Source organism: Glycine max, chromosome 18 (assembly GCF_000004515.6).
Source record: "Glycine max cultivar Williams 82 chromosome 18, Glycine_max_v4.0, whole genome shotgun sequence".
In the NCBI taxonomy this organism is placed as follows: domain Eukaryota; kingdom Viridiplantae; phylum Streptophyta; class Magnoliopsida; order Fabales; family Fabaceae; genus Glycine; species Glycine max.
This window is the reverse complement of record NC_038254.2, coordinates 41930665-41948623: the sequence shown is the minus strand read 5'-3', so window position 1 is coordinate 41948623 and position 17959 is coordinate 41930665. Positions and strand designations below refer to the sequence as shown.

Sequence of the window (17959 nt, the reverse complement as noted above, 5' to 3'; positions counted from 1 at the left end):
ATCTGCAGCCAAAATTCACGAAACATCAATTCTTTAACAATTTAGCGCAAATAATTGCTAAATAGTTATTTTTAAAGCCAAATTTTCTTAATTTTCTATTATCAAACTACAATTATTTAGCAGTTATCATCGACGACAGTAGATCTACGACGGTTATACAATAATCGTCTTAAAAAAATGGTGACATTTTTGTAAATAATTACAATTTTTCAAAGACAGTTTTCTAAAAATCGTCTTTGAAAACGTATTACTACATCGGTTTCGTGAGGAATCGTCTTTGAAAATGCATCTGGCTTATTTAAAAGGCACGCATCTCTCTCACTCGCACCCACTAACATTCTTCAACAATCGTGTCTCTCGCTGCTGGAAACCCTAAGCCCCAATCCAAACCCCACTCTCTCCCTCTCTCTTTGCCGCAAACGACACTTCTCCGGTGCGGCGCTGAGAAGGTCTCCGAGAAGGGCGAAAACCTCAAAAATACGTTTGTGTGGTTTGAAAGAAGGAGTGAGTGGCAGCTCTCAATTTTGCCAATAACCAAGTCATGCATAAATTTGGTTACATGCGCCCGGATCTATTGGATAATGTCATTTCCCCTCTTCGTTTTGATTATCCCCATTCACGTTCGCTTTGTGATTGATTCATGACCTCATCCCCAGCTAAAATCTTTTTAAATCTTCACCAATGTCCACTTAAATTCCGTATGCCATTACAATGTATAATATTTTATTCGAGTTTAAGGTATCTTTTCTCTTGCTGCCTTTGCTTTTGGTTTACTATATAGTACTCAAGGGGTTTGGAGTTTTATTTAATGGAATGGAATGGAATGAAGGGATAATTTCATTCTACTTGAATTCCTAAATGGCTGCTTTTGTCTCTTATTCTTCGCTAATTTTGTCTCCCTGCCTTGTTATTTTTACTAAACAATTATTCTTTTTGATCTCTTGTGGAATGCCTTGAAAATCACAACATATTTTCTGTAATTACAGTCTATCAGGTTCAAAATGAACCCATAAAACTTGGAGCATGCTCAAATATCCTCTCATCATTTGATTGTTGATGATTCTAAAATCATAGAAGTTTAGGTCAGTTAAAGTGACTCATTCTTAAAGTTGCATTTCTACTCACTGCACTAGAGCCATCTGATTGCTTTCTGTTCTCTCCTACAAGTGGTGGTCTTAGTGGTAAGAAGGAATCAGGACAGCTTCATTTTGAGGGGAAAGAAAAACCATTTCGTGCACCCCTGTAAATTTCAGTCCTCTTATATCTAAGTACTGTATTTTTCATTATTTATGATATATCTAATAGCTTACTTTCCAAAAATGTGTGATAATCTTTATTGTGTTAAATCAAAAAAGAATATTGAACCATTATGTCAAGTGATTGACTATTAGAGTCAAATCATATTAACCTCCCTTAAGATTTGCCTAAATTGCTCTTATTGCTTTTTGTGTCTTTTACTTGTATGGAGGGATGTACAAAGGGGGAATAAACTTATATTGTGGTTTATGTTTTATTTTGTTCTTGAACTAGTTGGTCTAAAATGAATAAGTTGATAGTGACTTGAATATAAAACAGAAGATGGATAAGAGGGAGAGTAGGATTGAAATGTGTGCATCCATAATGGAATTGATTATGACTGCATGTGTGTTGAAGTATATATACCTCCCTAAAATGATTTATTGCCTCTATGTGGTGAACTTTGTGATAAAACGGCTGTTTATGCTACCCATCAACTGGAATTCTTAGAAGTTGCAGACCTCATTTTTGTAAGCTATTGTATTGAACACTAATCTTTAGCTGATGAAATTGCTTTACAAGTGTTTTGGCCCTTCACTATTAAAATACTTTTTGGCTGGTAACGAAAGATGAAAAAATAGTTGAGTCAGGAAGCTTATAAAGGAGCACTTGTTCTGATTATTCTTCTATGCCAAATTCTCTTTCAAGTTATGCAGATGGGAAGCAATTATTGGATTTCATGGGCTACAAAGCAGAAAGGCAGGGTCAACAACAAACAACTTATGGGAACATTTGCTCTTCTATCTTTTGGTGGCACCATCTTCATACTTGGAAGGATTGTTTTAATGGCAGCTAATGCTATGGAAACTGCTCAACACCTTTTTCTTGGAATGATCACATCATTTTTCAGGGCACCTGTTTCATATTTTGACACCACACCTTCAAGCTGAATTATGAGTAGGGTCAGTCTCACTATTATTTCTTTATTTGATAGATTATTGCTATCTTTTGATTATTATCAACTTTAATTAGATTTCAACCATTCTCTTGTTGATGATTACAGTCGTCAACGGATCAAAGTACTCCAGACACATACATACCATACAGATTAGAGGGACTAGTGTTTGCACTTATCCAGTTATTGAGTATCATTGTGCTAATGTCCCAAGTTGCATGGCAAGTCATTCTCCTCTTTTTCGTTGTGCTTGCAATTTCCATTTGGTATTAGGTAAGAACTGTATCAAGCTTTGACAATGTACACAAACTAAATCATATCATTTTCCTGTCAAAGTCTTATTAGCATGAACTAAAAAGATAATAGCATTAGCTCGTGTAACTTGTCATATCAATTTCCTCTTCAATTTGGTCTTCTATTTTGTACTTGCCATCTTGGCTACTCTTCCAAGGTCTACCATTTATCCAAGTAAGCTCCTTCTTCCCTTATTCGTCTTATCAGTAGTGGTAGCAATTACATGTATGCATGTGAGAATCACTTTTTTACTGCATTATTTTAAAAAGCTCTAAAGAAGGACACTTACACATTATTGATTAAGCTTGGGTTACAACTTTAAAACCAAAAAAGAAAACTAATTTTGCAGAAAAGTAGCTTGGTTGTATTAGATCCTTCTAGTTGCAACTATGATGCCATGATACTTACGTACTAGTGGTACTTTAAGATTGATGCATGTGGCAGTACTCGGTAATTCACATATGCTTCACTTTCCTCTCTCACCAGTCTCCGTAATTCCCCCTAACAAGGTCCACTAACAAGTATATGGAAATGCTAAGTTGCTTCTTCTGATTTTCAGGCTTGGCGGGTATGGTAGCTACTTATGGTTTGAACTTGAATGTCCTTCAGGCTTGAAGGCTGTTGATAATGATCGGGTTTTGGTCCTTGATGAAGGTATGTATTCAATATATTTGGTCATACCATTAATGATGATGAAAACATTATCTCAGATTGAAGGTTATCTTCCAAAAGAATTTAATGAGGGGGTGGGGAACTAAAAATGAGTATTATGTTAGGTTCAATTTATTAAACTTGATGTTTCAAAGTTTGGTAGCATATTATTGCCCTTCAGAAATTTTATTATTGCTTTTCTACAGAAATTTTATTACAGCTTATAATATTTCTTGCTTAAGTCTTTATACATCAATCAAGTTATTCTGAACTAGATGCTAAGATCATCACTTAAACAACTCCATTAATTTGATGGACATTAGTCAATATTATACATTAATAAAACAAAGAGTTTGCATATTAGAGGACACAAGCCAGCGAACCGTACATAGTATAAAAGTTATATTATATGCCATAAAAATTATATACTATACCATATTATACGTTACGAACTTCAACATTTTTATATAATCTATATTTATGTATTTATACATTTTATTAAAAAATTCGACTACAAATGTTATATGTGGTTTCTAAAAAAATGTTTTCATTTAACTAATTTTGCTTTTGGTCAATAAACTCTTTTTAAAAATTACTTGAGTCCCTAAACAAAATTTTCAACATTTTCGATCCCTATATTATTTTTCTCTATAAACCGTTTTAGTCTCTATTGTGAAATCTTAGAAAAATCTTTGAACTAATCAGGACATTCTAAATATTTTTTTTACACCTTCTAAATAAATTATTAATTTTACTTTTATAATAAATCCATTATTACTATAATAAATTTAATTTTTAATTAATTAATTAATCAATTAATAGTATAAAAACTCTTACACTGACCGTCATTCCTTTTAAACGTTATAACATAATCCATTTCTTAAACTATTACAATTTTATTTCCATATTACTTTTGAAGTACAAAATACTGTGTTCTAAATTTTTGAATCATGACTTACTTTTCAGGACTTGCTATGCTGTGCTGCAATTCAATTTCTTTGCAAACACAATTGAGGTAGGCTTTTCACCATATACTCTTAATCTCAAGTTGCAACCAACAAGCATGTAGCATGGACTTTTTTTTTTTAATATGTCATGTATTCTTTTTTTTTTCAATGCTTATTATATAGGTCACTTCTTGTGTCTTTTTTACCAATTAGGGGTAAAAAAATTTCCAATTTTCCAATCGGGGGTATATTTTAAAAAATTACCCAAAACGGGGTAAGTCGTAACAGGTGTTACGACTTCTAAGTCAAAAGTCGTAACACCTGTTACGACTTGTTATTTTTTTTTAACTGAAGTCGTAAAATTATTTATAACTTCAGTTCAAATGTTATTTTTTTTACGACTTCAAAGTCATAAATATATATTTTTTTAAAACAGAAGTCGTAAAATTATTTATGATTTTTTTTTGTTTTACCACTTTAAAGTTGTAAAACCTTTTTTTTAAAATTTTTTTAAAGCTTTACGACTTTGAAGTCATAAACCTATTTTTTATTTTAAAAAATTGCTTTTTTTTATTTGTACCCCTATTTTTGTTTTGTTAACCTTTTTATTTTTCTGTTTGTAAATCTATTTTTTCTTTAATTTACAATTTCTTATGGTTTTACTTTTTATTTTTAATAAAAAAAAATTAAAAAAATATATAATAAATAATATTAAGTTGACATATTTTTTGTGATTTTATTTGATATGTTATTATTTTATTTTAATGTTTTATTATTTAAAACCTGTTATATATATTTTTAATATAGTTTACTTTAAATGTTTTTATTTAAAGTTTAAATAATCTATCGATAAAAATTAAAAACAACATAATTAATACATTAATATAAAATGCACAATACAAATGAAAGAAAAACATAAAAAATATAAGTTATTTTAGTCATGTGCTTGTTTGTATAGACAGTTAGTCCGATTATGTTATTCACTTCTATATAATGAGCACTTCTTACACCTATTTGGAATTGATTCATCCATCTCATTATGTATTCGAGTAGTGGTCGGCCTGCCTGATGTCTGTCGTCGTTTCAAAGGATCAGACATAAAATACGGACCTAAATATTGAGGCCATGTGCCTTCACTTCCAAGGGAATGAAAATGATGTTGATAAACTTTGAAAATGTTTTCTAACTTGTATACAGGGTCAACAAAGTCATCAGAATTTAAATTGCAAAAAGCACACGCTGCAATTGCATGCGAGCAAGGTAGTCGAAGTGCTTGAAATTGTCCACAATCACACGACCATTCATTCAATTTGACAGTGCATGCCATTGCTCGTCGACCAAGTTGCGTATTTGCAATTTCTTGAATCTCAAACTCCCCTATTTTTCGAACATACATGCGAACATAATGCGAGGTAGCAATGTGTTGATTTTTTTGCATCATGACATATATGTCTTCGGAGTACCTATGCTCTGCCTTTATCATATTCATGATTTTGATGCCTTTAGTAAGAAATGAATCATTTATTTTATTAAATGTTTCATTGACTAAGACAGTAATAGGTAATGCTCGGGCTCCTTTCAAAACAGAATTCATACATTCAGCAAGGTTGGTAGTCATATGGCCATATTGTTTTCCTTCATTGTAGGCCTGAGTCCATTTACTCTTAGGAATTTGATCCAACCAATCTGCTGCTTGTGGAAACTCTGCTCGCATAGCGAGCAACTTAGCCTCAAATCGTGGTTTCCTCATCTCATACCCTGTGCGAAAAGATAGAACAATGAGTAATAAATTTAGTGAACATATAATAAAGCAAGAATATGATGCATGAAATAGGAAGAAACATACCTATATTGATGACTTGTTTTTTTAAGTCAACAGTTTTAAACTGTTTGTTGAAATTTGATGCAATTTGGCGAATGCAATACACAGACGAAACATCTGGTCCATTCCAGCCAACGCGTTCGAATTGTAAAGCTGCTAGCAAATCGGTTTCCCTGTCTGATATAATACACAAATTTGGTTGCAGAGTAACATATCTTTGCAAATAATGCAAGAACCACATCCAAGCTTCTTTAGTCTCGCTCTCAAAAATTGTAAAAGCAAGTGGAAAATTGTTCCTACTATCATCTTGTCTGATGGCAGTCAACAAAGTACCACGATATTTGCCAGTTAAAAATGTCTCATCTACTTGCACAACTGGCTTGCAATATTTGAAGCCTTCAATGCATGGATTAAACGCCCAAAATACACGATTAAGAATCACCCTAAAAGGGTCATTGTCACCTTCCTCCATTGAAGATGAAGTTTTGTATTTTATTATGGTACCTGGTACAAAGTGTTGAACAGCTGTCATACAGGCAGGTAACTGTATGATTGTTCCCAACTTCCAAATGTCATTTCAAGAGCTTTTTGTTTGGTTGTCCATGCTTTTTTGTATGAAACAGTGTAACCAAACCGTTGATGCATGTCTGCAATCAAGGTTTTGATTTCGATACCCGGATTTGTTTTCACTAAATGAACAATATTATGGACAATTACAGAAGAATCTAACCTAACATGATCTTGTGATATGGTAGAATTTGTGCATGTGTGAATACCGTTTAATTTCTTCAACTCCCACCGTTTGTGTATTTTGCTGAACGATACTCTCGTCCTCTAATAACATCCATTACCATATTGATTACACATGACAATGTACTTGTCACTCTTGTTCTCGACTACATCAAAATTAAATGAATGCATAAAATGAAATTGTTTAATGGCATTCACAGCTGCTTGTTTTGATTCAAATGTCAACCCTTCATAAAGGTCAGTTGTACTAACACTTGCTGTCCTTTGATAAGGATTTGAGTACTCTTGATTTTCAGAAAGTTGGCTACTAATAGTTTCAAAATATGAAGATGTCTCACTTTGATTGCTTGGTTCACCATGTTCATCAAAATCATGTTGTTGCTTGTCATCACTGAAGTCGCTAACATTATCTTTTATTATGGGTTCTTCAGTAGTCATCTGTAAAAAAAAATTATTGATTAGTAAGGAATCATTGGATTGTATGTAACGTAAAAAAAACCTTTTTAAATACCTTTTTCGTGTATGTAACACTAAAAAAATTATGCCAGTATGACTCAAAGAAACATGTCAAAATCAGAGAACCAATTGATTGTTTGGATGCACCGAAGTGAGAATGAATCCTCCTTTTATAAGTTTCACAGGAGTGAACAGTGTTTGTTGAATAGTTCATGCTACAACTAAACACTAATATTCTAAAACACAAAATAATAATTTAACATGTATAATAATTTATCTAACTAAATTGTAAATTAATAATAACTAAACATTCTAAAACACAAAATAATAATTTAACATGTATAATAATTTATCTAACTAAACCGTAAATTAATAATAACTAAACACTAATATTCTAAAACACAAAATAATAATTTGACAAAATTAATTTAACATGTATAATAATTTATCTAACTATATCGTAAATTAATAATAACTAAACACTAATATTCTAAAACACAAAATAATAATTTAACAAAATTAATTTAACATGTATATTAATTTATGTAAATAAACCGTAAATTAATAATAACTAAATACTAATATTCTAAAACACAAAATAATAATTTAACATGTATAGTAATTTATCTAACTAAACCGTAAATTAATAATAACTAAACACTAATATTCTAAAACACAAAATAATAATTTAACATGTATAATAATTTATCTAACTAATCCGTAAATTAATAATAACTAAAAACTAATATTCTAAAACACAAAATAATAATTTAACAAAATTAATTTAACATGTATAATAATTTATCTAACAATACCGTAAATTAATAATAACTAAATACTAATATTCTAAAACACAAAATAATAATTTACCAAAATTAATTTAACATGTATAATAATTTATCTAACTAAACCATAAATTAATAATAACTAAGTGGTATTAAAAATGCAAAACTAATTAATTATTTTCAGCATGCAAACTAATTAATTATAAGAAATCATGGATTGCATGAATAGTGAAGTCGTGTGGTATTCCACTACTTCAACAATTCAGTAATTGTCTCATGAATTAATAGTGAAGTGGTACTGCAAAGTAAAAAGCAGAAAACAACAAACAAAAAGCAGAAAATAAACAGCAAAGAAAAACCAGAAAACATGTCATTAGTTCACTTGTGCAGCAAAGAAAACAACAAAGCAAAAGCATAAAGCAGGTCCTTGAAAACAGCATGCGCAATGTATTGTTCATGCAACAAAGAAATAGCAGAAAACAGCAAAGAAAAAGCAGAAAATAGCATGCCATTAATGCAGTGTATTGTTCACTCACGTTGCAACACAAAAATAGCAGAAAACAACAGTCATTTAATCTTGTGAACCTACCACATGGCTTCCATTTATGATTCCTGAACCTACCAAGGGAATAGCTTTAGAACAATATGCTGAAAATAAGCTTCGCAGGCTCCAATAATTTACACCCATGAAGGTTGCACATGCATGAATAGAATAAAAGTAAATTGGTGTGTAATAAGCATGCACATGCTTATAGGTACATGAAATGATATATGAGACCTTGGAATCTTGTCATGAAGCATGCTTATACGGTCATTTATGGTGAAATGATTTATGATAGCATGGAATCTTGCCAGAAATAAAGTAGTCAAATTTAACTTATGTTGTAAGCAATAATAGTACTCTAATAACTTGAATCACGGACCAACATGCTTTAAGTTGTGTATATTAGACTTCAACAATTGTTCAGCAATATTCTACAAGTTAACATATTAGGAGGTTTTACTTTTGCAAAAAAACATTGTGTGCACGAGTACCTTACATCACCCTCCTTTCATACCTCCCCCCTTTCATTTTTCCTCATTCTTATTTTCATCCTTCTATCCATTTACCAATGGCATATGCACAACCCGGACCAGTTGATGGTTCCTTGTTGCGCTTACAAGACAACCATATTTCAAATCAAGTGTGGGAAGACCAAGAGAGAATCATCCGTCCAAGGTATACTTCTGTTTGGACTTTTACCCACATAGATCAAATGGATAATTAGGTAAAAAATCTAATCACGTTAACTGGTTTCGGACATATTATAAATGTTGAAAAAGTTGATATTAACCAGCATTTGGTTGGTGCATTGGTTGAACGTTGGAGAACGGAGACACACATTTCATTTTCCACATAGAGAGGCAACCATTACTTTACAGGATGTGGCCCTATAGTTGGGCTTGAAGATTGATGGATTGTCGATAACTGGTTTCATCACCGATGATGTACGTGTTTCTTGTCAGACATTACTCGAGGAAACTCCACCTGATAAGTATGGAAAAGGTAAAATGATTTACCTAACTTGGTTGCGACAAAATTTTCAGCAACTTCCCGTTGATGCTGAAGATGTTGTTATTGCACAGCATACTAGAGCTCATATGATGATAATTATAGGCGGTTGTTTGATTCTAGATACATCATGTGTAAGAGTTCATTTTATGTATCTTTTTTTATTATCAAATTTAACCGAGGCAAGTCATTACAGTTGGGGTGCAGCAGTATTAGCATCCATTTTCCGAGCTCTAGATCGGGCTGTGATGCCGGACCAAACAGAAATCAATGGATGTTTGTTGTTGCTACAATCATGGGCGTGGGACTGCATTAAATGTATCACCCCAAAGATAGATCACCTATCCATGGAAAAAGTATAAGAAGGACTCAGATTTCCTCTTGCACGAAGGTGGTCTCGTCCAAGGACCGAAAAATATATTCCTACCAATTTACTGAGATTGATACGCATCATATTTGATAGACTACATATTAATGAGGTTCATTTTTTAATTTTCATGAATTAACTATTTTTTTCGGTTTCCTATTCGATTATAAATATGTTACAATAATAATGTATGTGTTGTCGCTCTTGTGGACTCCTTATGACACACCAGAAATAAGGCCATTAATTAATGATATAGAGATATCAATGATTGTTCAGGCAAAAGTTCCTCTCATATGTTTTGCAATTGTCAAATTGGATCCAATAGACAGGGTCATGAGACAATTTGGACTGCAACAAATTATTTCAGATGATCCACCAAACCTAGATCAACTCCACGACATAGATATGAGAAGGAGAACAAATATTTTTTGGCCTCACCATCATCGTCACTGGATTGTCAAATGGAATCAATGGAATAATTATATTATTCATGGTGAAATGGACCAAGGTCTTTTACATGAAAATTCAGAATACATGCAATGGTATATACGTCGAACTAGACGATATATATCGTGTGAAGGAGTAGTATCTACTGAGGTTATAAATCTACTTTACAATTTTAATCATTCTTGATATTATTATTCGTTGTTATTTCTAACTTTGTAAATTTGAATCACAGTATTATCCGATCCTGGTCATCACCAACATCAATCATATGTAGAACTCAATGTACCTCCAGTGCATGTTCCTGGATTTATGTCCCAACATCATCCATCATAGGCACAATATCAATCAACAAGTTTTTCTGGTCAAGCGTCTCAAGGATGTCAACAAAGTTTTCAACCACTAGGGTTCTCATCATATATACCTCAATACTCATTTCAAGTCTCTTCTACCTCAAATATTTTTTATGGTTCCTCACAAATGTTTGCCACCACTTTCAACACTCAACCATCTGCATATAATCTAGCACCATCGAGTTCTTGTTATCGTTCATCATTACCTACTCAAATACGTGACAAGAGTCACGAAGATGAGGACGAGGATGAGGATAACGACAATAACAACGATGACGATAATGATGGTGAAGGTGATGATGATGATGACAAAGGTGGTCATCATGTTTCTCAACAACAATGGACAATTACATGTGAGCATCCTAGAACAAGAGGAGGTAGAGGCCGTAGACCAAGAGGACAACAAACACAGACAAAGCCAGTCAAACAAGATGAGAGACCCAGACGCATATCTAGAAGAACTTGTTGTGGGACATCGTCTCATTATTAGTTTAACAAATATGTAATTTTTATTTAAATATAATCAATTTTTAAATTAAAGTCTTTCCATTTTTTATGTATTTTTATTGATAGATTATTTAAACTTTAAATAAAAAACATTTAAAGTAAGCTATATTAAAAATATATATAACATGTTTTAAATAATAAAACATTAAAATAAAATAATAATATATCAAATAAAATCACAAAAAATATACTAATAAGTAAATAAACTTAATATTATTTATTATATATTTAAATATATTTTTAAAATTTTTTTATTTAAAATAAAAATAAAACCGTAAAAAATATTAAATTTAAAAGAAAAAACAGATTTAGGAAAAGAAAAAAAATAGGTTAACAAAACAAAAACATGTCTACAAATAGTAAAAAAGAAGTTTAAAAAAACTTAAATAATTTTACGACTTTAAAGTCGTAAAACAAAATAAAAGTCGTAAATAATTTTACGACTTAGGAAAAAAAATACGACTTTAAAGTTGTAAAAAAAAACATATGCACTGAAGTTGTAAATATTTTTACGGCTTCACTTAAAAAAATTAAAAAAATAAAAAGTCATAAAAGATGTTACGACTTCTGAGTTATAAGTCGTAACACCTGTTGCGACTTACTCCGTTTTGGGTAATTTTTTAAAATATACCCCGAATGAAAAATTGGATAAAATTTTGCCTCTGATTGGTAAAAAAGCCCATTTCAAAAGTAATTTACATATAGAGGTTGGTTTGGATTTTCAATGCGTGTAGATTAATGCATATCCTTTTATGCATTGATTTGCTTAATTTTTGAGGCACGATGAAAGAGCTGGCTTGCCAGCTAGGATTTTGGGGTTAGGAAAAGGAGGTTGATCAAATCCTTACAATGTCTAAATTAATTATTTTAGTTTGAGGTTTAAAGTTTTGTTTGCTCCTGTTGTTCCTGTCATTGAAATGCTAGACAAGTTTTCAATTTTGAAAGCCAAAATTATGTTTGTCATTTATTTGAGGTTTTGACTAAATTATGCATGTGATTCAATTGTGGTTAAATTTTTTAAAAAAATTAATTTAAAAAGAAATATTATAAGACGGTTCTCTAGAAAATCCTCTTAAAATGTCTATATTCTAAGACTTTTTTTTTTGGAAAAACAGTCTTAGAATCCTCAAAATATTTTTATTTTTAAAAGAAAATACATTCTAAGAGAGTTTTCAAAAAACCGTCCTAAAATCCTTAAATATATTTTAATTTTTTTATAAAAAAAAATACATTCTAAGATAATTATCTGAAAAGCCGTCTTAAAATGTCTACATTCTAAGATGATTTTTTGAGAAAACTATCTTGGAATCATCAAATATATTTTTATTTTTTTTATAAAAAAAATACATTCTAAGATAATTCTTTGAAAAACGATCTTAGAAAGTCTATCATTCTAAGACGGTTTTTAACTAAGAACCGTTTTAAAAAAAAGTATCTTTCTAAGCCGATTTTAGCTAAGAATCGTCTTAGAAGAGTATATTTTTCTAAGATGATTTTTTATGAAACCGTATGACATTGCCTACGTCGATAGTTAATAACCATCGTAAAAAAAATATCTTTTAACCGATTTTGAATAGTCTTTTTCTAATAGTATGTACTCTATTTGTAATATAAGCAACACTATCAACTGCTTGGTACATGGGAATAGCAATGTAACAGTAACCTTCTGTGGTCTTCCAAGGATGAGACAGTGCAGTATAATTCACTGGTGTTTTTATACCGTGGGTATTTTTCATATTTTTCTCTTTTATTGAATTAATGGACGGTAAAAGATTAATTAATAGTCACACTCATATTTGATTGAAGGCATATGATAAAGAAGCGGATTTACACATTTCGATTACAATATATAAATCTTAAATTTATTGGAACCTACAATGTACCATCCCCATGTTAGTCAAATGATTCTTTTATTTATTTTTGGAACATTATGATTCTTTTATTTATTTTAGCTATTGTTAAAAGAAGAAAACAATAAACATAATTTAATTCCAGGGGTTCGATCCTAACTTCTAAGTCGCGTGCTACCTTTATTACGACTACTTTGTAGAGCTTTCCAACATAACAAACTCGTTTTTGTCGATGAACGTAGACTTGAATCCTTCACTATTGTTTGAGTGGCACCTTTTGTTTGTCCAAAAGTGTAATCCCCTGAGAACAAGAACAGCAGCGAAGCCCAACATTCACTTCCTTCTTTAATTCTTAAAAAGCGTACTATTATTTTTCTAGAAGACATTTATTAGAATTTATGTATTTCCGTCAAACTGAAATATCAGAAAAAAATTCTGAGTGATAGATTAAAATATAAATAGTTTTTAACTAATTTTTCCTATTCAATGATATCAACTCTAAAATTCTCATTTAATTACTGTTTTATTTCCAACAACATTCTCTCTTTTTGTCCTATGCAATTCAATGTAAAGGATATTTTACAAAATGAATTAATCTTTTAAATAAGACTATCAAAATTAAAAGATATTGATAACTTATTTTCTTAATTAGCGTAAATCAATTTTTTTTCCATATATTTCAGTTCGGGAGAAGAGTATTTAATAATGTCACACACAAAATATCCTTTATTTAATTACAGTTTTATCTTTAACAATCTTCTATTATTTTGTCTTGTACAATTAAATATAAAGAATATTTTAGGAAATGATTAACTTTTTAAATGAGATTATAAAAATTAAAATATGTTAACTTATTTTCTTAATTAGCGTAAATTATTTTTTTTCATTATATTTCAGTCCATAACGCATGTATCGACCTTAAGTTCATTACATTGTCTGAGGTATTGTTCACTTTGGCATTAGTATGAGTTTTATAATTTTATCTTTAAAAGGTGCCTCAAAGAAATGAGAAACAAAGGTATTCATATATTATCTTTAGTCTCGATTTTTAAGTAAGGTGAGACTTTAAGATATACAGGAATAATAACCCCAACAGAGACTAAGGGGCTTTTAGATGGTATGTTAGCTTTCATGTATGGTTTAGGCTTAGGACCTTACTTCCCATAAATAATGTCATTTGTGAGAAGTGAGGGCTTAAGACGGTGTCAATGTTATGTTGTTGTTCAGAGTTATAAAAAGAGTGGTGCATAGGAGAAAGGGAGAATGATCTTAGAGAGAGAAAGATAAAGAGTTCTCTTTATGTTGTGACTTATCCTTTTTCTTCAAATGATCTGATTTTTATAGAGCATTGAGAGACCTAGTTTGGTGGAAAAGTTAATTATATGACATGTAATAGTATCTTTCATTTAATTGTGGTAAAGGTACTTACACTACAAAAAAAAGCATATTTCCGATGGCCAAAATTCGTCGAAAACCTCAAAAATTTGTTGGTAAGTCAAAATCTGACAGATAGACCAAAATCTGTCGGAAAAATGGTCATAGGAAATTAAAACCGACAGATTTTTTCTGTCGGTCGGAATTTCCGTGGAAAATTTGCGACGGAAATATTGGTCGGAAAATCCATCAAAAATTCTATTTTATGAAGAATTGTTTATTTCATTTATTTTTATTTTCATTATTTAACATTGATATTTAGGAATTATTTTTTGTATTTATATTATTTAATGTCAAAATTTTAATTAACATATACATGTAATTAATGAAATACTTAAATTCATAAATCCAAAACAAATAGTAAAATAGATCATTAAGTTAAATTGTTAATAAATCTAAAAGTAAAGCACAATGCAATATGTCAATAGTAATTTTGTGTTGCTAAGTTAGTAATCCAAATATTCATTGGGAGAGTCCCTCTGTTGGTCATCGTCTTGTTGTTGGTCATCTGGTTGGTCATTGTCTTGTTGTTGTTGTTGGTCCTACTGTTGTTGGTCCTGATGTTGCTGGTAAGGTTGTTGATATTGATGAATAATGTTTCGTATTTCAGGAGGTAGGAACTGAAGGGCAACTGACTGAAATACATTCATCTCCTCCTTTGATTGATGAAGTTCCTCCCTCAATAGGTTAATCTCTGTGGCATCTTGAGCGCGACTGGAATATCCTTGAATATGCTGCATGAAGTTCTCATCTCCATATTTATAAGTATGAGCAAGGTCTCTAATACCATAAAGGCATCCCTTACGCTTCGGTCCCGCAATTGCAACCCAACACTGACTCCTAAGTCTTTGTTCTTCAACAGGGTCTAAAGGAGTAAGTTATGATTCACCAACACTTGATGCAGCATCAGACCTAGTTGGAGATAATCTAGCCTCAAATTATTCCTGTCATTCATAAATAGTTATTACTTCATAAATATAATAAACATTTTAAAGAATAAAAAACATGCAAGATAATGGTCTCACATGTGTCTGCCTGGATCTATCATCGACAAATTGACCAATATCCTTTCATAAATGAGTTTGGTGAAAGACCTCATCTATGTATGCATATCAACCAAGCTCCTTTGACTATTAACAAACATTATAAAATAAACATTAAGTGGTAAATTAAATAAGTACAAAGAAATATGTGAAATAATTCTACTGTACATACCAAGCAAATGATGTGATCCTACAAGCTGATAGAACCACCTGTGTGTATACACTCACCCTTTTGAGATGCCTAATTTTTTTTGCCTATGCACACTTAGGATGATACCCAGGTGCATTCCAATTGTATAACAGATCATTCCAGACATGATCTTCAATCCAATATGACCTTTTATTATCATTTCGAGCATCCCTAAACATCTCAAAAAGCTCAGGAAAATGAGATAATAGACATAGAAAGAGGGTTTACCCTATTAGAGATACTCAAACTTATGTTGTATTCATTAGAGAGCTCTGAGTCTCCGGGGGTGGTGTTGTCCCAGTGTGTAGGTTGTGTCTTTCCCTACTGCTTACTCATTTTATAAGACTAAGGTAGCTTACTTTTCATGCTGACTTCGCTTAGCGCAAGCTTTCGCGCTAAGCACACCTTTGGGCTTCTTGGTGGGTCTTCTTCGCGCTAAGTGTGAGTTGTCCTGCTTAGCGAAGGTGCGCGTTTAGCCTAGATTGCGCGCTAAGCAAGCTGTTCAATTCTTCCAAGCTTTTTCTTCCAATTTTTGCATCAATTTTCCTCCAAAACACTTGAAATCTTTTTCTTTTAAATTATGCTAATCAAAAGTTGCAAAGATATTGATTTCTTTATTATTTCATTAAAACAACAGTAAAGTAAAGAAATTGTAATCATTCTTAGCCAAAATTAACTATCAAATTAACTCAAATTTCACAGTTATCAACTCCCCCAAATTAAAACCTTTGTTTTTCCTCAAGCAAAAGACAAGTTCTAAATGTACCAACACATGAGATAACTGCGAATTATTTCAAACCTTTCAATGACTGACCCTGAGCTTGCATTTGTCTTGCTCTTGTGATGGAAGTATGAAGAAATACACATGGAGATGAAAAAGGTTAGCAAGTAAAAACTTCATCAACACAGACTTACCACACTTTATTCCTTACAAGGCTAGTGTTTCTCTCAGCACATAAGTGTCTCGGCTAAGAGTGTTTTTAATCCAACAACTAAAAATAATGTTTCCAACTTTGCACTTCATCTCAGTTAATGTAATCATACACACATACTGTGGATCACTAAGGACTTTTTAGGCTTGTAACGTGGTTGGGCTAGCAAGGAACTCATGGTTTTTTTTTTGGATTCAAAGTTAGGTTCTAAGAGAGCACCTACCGCATATTTTTCTGATAACCCATGGCTTTATATTTCATAGCCCCAACTTTCATGTCTTCCATTCTTAACAACACAAATTTTTTTTGTACATAGATGCTATCAACTTTTTATTTGAAGCATACTTTTTTCTCTTTTTTTTTTTGAAACAATAGAACTATAAAAATTGAATTACACCGGTACTGTAGCAACTGATCACATAATGCAATTTCCTATGGATGTGCGATGTTATTAGTGTTCCTAAAACAAAAATTTTCACCCAAGAATCCTACTCCCCCAAATTAGGGGTAAATTTGTCTTAACCCGTGCTTTTCTACAACCTAAGATAAGGTAGTTATTAATTTCATTTGGCTTAGGTTTCAAAGATAATTTATTCACTTTAGGCTCAATATATGCAAGGAATGTATTAATTCATGATAGGGTGACTATTTGGCTAAGTAGCTGAAATAATTTAATACAAACAAGGCCTTGATCATTTCCACATTTTGTATATACTCAAACAGTCTAAGAATCATGCAAAATCAGAAAATTAAGAACAATAGTTCTCTCACAATCAAATGTTCTCACAACTCGCTGGACATTTATGAAGTACTTGGCTTACCATACCATGATTTTCGTTCAGACACGCTAACATCTTCACTCTTGTGCTTTCGATTCATACTTCATCACTCACAATAACGCCTGCTCACACAAAAATCAGAATTTTCATAATCATCTCATCAGTATACAGTATATCTCATTCATCAATTCATCAAGAACAAGTCATAGCCTATTACTAATTTCATATGTCTATATCATGCAATTTTTATTCAATGAATAAAATTAAACTAGTGAATTTAACTGCACAAAATCAAAATAAAATAAAGAAAAGAAATAACACAATTATCATAAAAAAACACGCAAATCAATTAACTAAAAGAGAGATAGGGTAAGAAATCATGGGTTGCTTCCCAATAAGCGCTTCTTTAACGTCATTAGCTTGACGGGTCCAATGCCTTCAAGGTGGCATGAAGGTCATATAGAACACATCTTCCTTGCATTTTCGCCTCTTAGTTAGAGACTCCATGAAACCTATGTATCCCGGAAACATCTTCCATATCATTGCAAGGGAAGTGCTGGTGGTCAAGGAGAGAATGACACTTAAAGATTTATCATGTTCTCCATGCCTTTC

At 31.5% G+C, this 17959-nt stretch overlaps 1 long non-coding RNA gene across 4 annotated transcripts; it reads left to right on the top strand.

Moving 5' to 3' along the window:
* Positions 1-313: 313 nt before the first annotated feature.
* LOC100808916 (uncharacterized) lies at positions 314-15424 on the top strand. Of its 4 annotated transcripts, none has more exons than XR_005889820.1 (4): positions 314-2198; positions 2300-3139; positions 4103-4151; positions 15014-15424. It is a non-coding gene; the product is annotated as an uncharacterized lncRNA (long non-coding RNA). The 4 variants fall into 4 exon arrangements; XR_005889823.1 differs by lacking the exon at positions 15014-15424 and adding an exon at positions 10495-11203; XR_005889822.1 differs by lacking the exon at positions 15014-15424 and adding an exon at positions 6111-6659.
* The last annotated feature ends 2535 nt before the right edge of the window (positions 15425-17959 follow it).